Genomic DNA, 4,402 nt, shown 5'->3' on the forward strand with positions numbered 1-4,402 from the left:
CCCCCAGGCCGCGCCCGCGCAGGGGCCGCTCGGCCGGATGAGGGGCCCGTGCGGCCGTTAGGGCCGCCGGGCGCGGTTCGTTGGGGACGTTGGGCGCCGAGGGGCCGCGGGGCGCAGCCCTCCCAGCCCCGGCCCTGCCCTGAAACCCTGTCCACGCGCTGGGAWGCGCCTGGCAGCTCCACTACCGAAATACTTTATTATTTGATATAAAACCAAATAAAACCAAATCTGCTTGGGCAGCCCAGGCACGCCATGTCAGCCGCATGTGCGCTGATGCCCGTGGGTGCTGCCCCGGGCACGCCAGGCCGAAAGGTCTGGACGTGACCACCGTGATGAAGGTGTCACGGTGCCACGTGGCTCCTTGGGAACAGGAGAATTGTGTAGGAACATCCTCCAAGAACATCCTCCAAGAACATCCYCCAGACAGAGGTGTCGGAGGAAGCTGGCTCAGAGGAAGGGGTGATACCCCCACCTTCCAGCAGCTCTGTATTCCGAGCTCTCCCGATCGGAATCCATTCAGTATCAATGTAATAAAAAATAATGGAGTTTGTGGTTGCTTTTTTTTCCCTTGTTTTTAATCTCCATGATTTCAGCAAATCTTATGAATACTGGAGGATCTGAGTCACAGTAGTCAAATGGTCACACTGATCTGATAAAAGAAAAACACATTTATATGTTTAYAGAAAATGCTTGTGTCTTGGGAACCACTGATAACAGCAGTTTGGTTCATTTGCAAGACGTCTTGTGATAGCTGATGTTTTCATTAAGGGCTGCACAAGTCAGATGATTACATGAATGACTTCTAAGTTTCCATGCAATTTTATTTTTTTTTCTTTCTGACCACACATCACAAAAAGAGAAGTTGTTAATCTGATGCATATGTACTCCAATGGGGTACAAAAAAAAACCCTCACATTTTTAAAACTGTTTTGAGGATGCTTGTTAAGTAGCTTTGCAATAAGCACCCCCAGTGTGTACGTTCCATTCTGGGTGAGTTGCACTGTACCTTTGCAGTGGGAAAGATAAATAAACTTAGATTTATTCTTTTTGCATGTGCTAGCATCCTCAGTAGTTTGCATCCAAACCAAAGGAAATTAAACATTTGCTGTCACTCTCATTTATAAAGGTTATTTTGTAGGATATAACATTAACTGCTGCTTTTTGTCACTCTTTGGGTCATTGCCTCCTGAGGTACCTCAAGTGCCTCCCTTTCCTTCTTTTCAGATCATATCCCAYTCTTCAGCTTTTGGTCCCTTCCCATCAACCAACATGTCTTACACAGATCCTCCTTTCAGCCTAGGCCTTGGTTTAAGTTGTGCTTATCTCAGCAGCTTTGTTTAAATCTCAGACAGGCATGGCAGAGATCTAAATAAACATTTTGTAAGAATAAATCTTTCCTGACGTAAGTATATAAAAATTAGAATAAAATGTTACTGAGAAGTCTCAGTGCATTCCACAGAAGATCTCAGTAGGGTTGGGTTGGAGAGATCTCTATAGAAGAAATAACTATCTGCTTGTGGTCTCTGACCCACCCCATTAAATCCTACAGTCTTGCAGGAACTGGGATATTTTAGTAACCATTTTTAYAGACTTTTAAACCTGTAGTCTCTCCAAATGACAAAGCAGTGATGGCACTACACTGACGATGCTAATGCTGTTGTCTTTTAAGCACGTTCTTGGGGACTGTTTTTATGGAAGCCACTGTGTTGCCCTCCTTTACTGGTCCCACCTTATTCAAGTATTTTAGGCATACAGCAAATATCCTGTGACCTGTAATTTTTTAGAAACTTGTTAGCATTGCTAGTTATGAGCTTTAATAGCTCTGAGTGTGTTGGACCAAATCTTTAGTCAGACCTAGTATTCTACACATATTCCACCAATCTAAGCTTTGACAAAAGCAGGCAATAATAATGGAGATGAGTTAATTGCATACTTAGATAGCAGAACTAAGAAAGACATATTCTCTCATTAGCAGAGAATAGTTTAGCCTTTCATGTGTATTTAAAACAAGCAGGACAAAGGACCCCAGGCAGGTGGGAGACTGAGCGGAGCCAGRAGTGAGGGGAGAGACTGCGGGGAGCGTGGAGTGAGGGGGACCCAAAAGAGTCAAGTGRCCTGAGGTGCCAACACGTGGAGGGAGGCAGCGGTTGGGTGTAGGCGGCCGGGCAGGCTGTGACTCCTGAGTCCCTTGGCCAACGGGGAAAAGGAGAGGGCACCGCGGCCGGGAAATCAGGATAAAAGGAGGGCTGCGACCCCTGGCAGCTTGAGAGACCCCACAGGGATATGCCCGGTGGACTCTCCCTTTATTCGAATAAAGTTTTAGGTCTCCTCTGTCTCCGTTTGGACATTCAGTTCTTGACAGCGAGATTTTTCTGCACAAAGTAAGCATATGATGTAAATGTAATTGTATTATTTGTTAAATGTTAGGAAAGCAAGAACAGCTCATTACCTTGTGGATTTGCTTAAATGTCATGTGTTTCAAAAGATCTTTCCTGCCTTTGGTTGATCACAGGCCACTCTGCCCTCGAAGTTTATGTATTTCCATGAGTTGATCCTCCATGTGAGCAGCTTCATGCAGCCACTAAGGAACAGCATGAGGCCAAGCTTTTGAGGAGTACCTGGGTCTACAAAGTGCTCATTCCTGCACAGTGGTGTTTCTTAAATCCAAAAGTGTCTCCATTATAGAGAAGATAATGATSTTCAGTAGGTTAAATATTCATGGTGTCACCCATAACATTTTGCACTTGAAATCTTCCTGAACATTGTGAAGAAATGTCACCGAGTCAAATCTCCAGATGCGAGTCAGTGTTTTGCTTAAACAAGATGATTCTTAAATGTTTCAATGAAATACTGTGGTAAACATAGACAGTAACATGGCCACAAACAGATCCTTTGGTTGTGATCTGATAGGTACCCTGAGAATTATCCACCATCTGCTTTCCCCACGCTGCCACCTCATGGTTACTAAGAGTCCTACTAGCGATTTGAGCGCTAATTATTTCTTGAAGGCTTAGAAAATATTGTTGGATTTATGCTGAAGCCAATTACTGAGTTCACGAAAGCTTAAAAATGAAAACTCCTGTGCACAAAGGTAAAAATATTAGTCATCACAATAACAGAAGGAATTTTGATGTGCTCCTGTGCAATCCCTTAACTAATACATTTTGTTCCTGTGATCATATTTGAATGTAAATCTCATGTGTAACAAATAAGATACTTTAAAAGTAAGGTATGCTACGCCAGAGGAAAAGAARGTACAGTGACTTTTTGTAATAATGAAGGGCAACATATGTACAACAATCAGAAGGTATGTATGTTTCTGAGTCCTGCTTGGTAGCATGTCAAAAACAAATACTATGGAAAAATAAATGAAGAGGGATATAGAAAGTATTGCATTATTGGTATTATATTTCTCCATTGCTACCACTGCTTTAACTTACACAGATGGAAAGGTTTTATTCTTTTCTAATATGGAGTTTAGAAATAGGCATTTAACCATCTTGGCCATGCACAGTTAGATGTGCAATAGCTATTTTGCTTTAAAGGTCCAAGATAAATTCCCGGAAAAATGTCAYTATTAATCCCTCTAAAATACCACAGCCAATATAATCCATGGTTATGTCTTATTTACTTACTATCTGATTGCATGTCCTTTATTTTTCAGGGTTTTTTTTTTTAATCCCTAGGTCTCGTGTAGTATCAAATATGCCTATATTGGCTCTTTTCTTTTTGAAGTACAGGGATATGTYTGCTTTTTTTCATATAATAGCTTGCAAATGTCAGATTCCTTTGAATTCCTCACTATTGAACTTGGAATTTCTCTTGTTGGGTCTTGAGGTATCTACATCTTGAGATGCAGAGTGGAAGCTGGGTGGCTGCCACTGCCGTGTAGGATATTCTGCTGAGCATGGGTGTCCTGAGGCGAGATTATCCAGTGCCACCTGGCGCTGATGTTTTGGTCTGTAGTGTCTTGCCATGGAATAGTATGTACTGTGTGTTGCTTATTATAGGCACTGGAGATCCTTTAATGAAGTTAATGAAATCTAGAGAGTGAATCAGCTCAGCCTGATCTGTCTGGCCAGCTTAAACATACTCTAAATTCTGTAGACTATAATGACTAAATTCCTATAAACTACAATATTAAATTTCAGATGGACTAAAACTGCAGTGATGAACACTGTGGGAGGGACATTAATTATTAACCCTGTAATATTATTGCTTATTACACATGCYTATTTTTGCAACTCCAAATTCAGTGGCAGCAGTAGATTTTCTTCTTCAAGACACGTTCAGAACATATCCTGCTCCTTTCTGACCAAACCAGTAGGGYAACGTCCTTTACTGTGCTCCTCAGCAGAAGGCATTTACTTATCACATCCTGGATGACACTTAGGATGTTCCC

The sequence above is a fragment of the Nothoprocta perdicaria genome, unplaced genomic scaffold, assembly GCF_003342845.1.
Source record: "Nothoprocta perdicaria isolate Ctin4 unplaced genomic scaffold, notPer1 scaffold_57, whole genome shotgun sequence".
Classification (NCBI taxonomy): domain Eukaryota; kingdom Metazoa; phylum Chordata; class Aves; order Tinamiformes; family Tinamidae; genus Nothoprocta; species Nothoprocta perdicaria.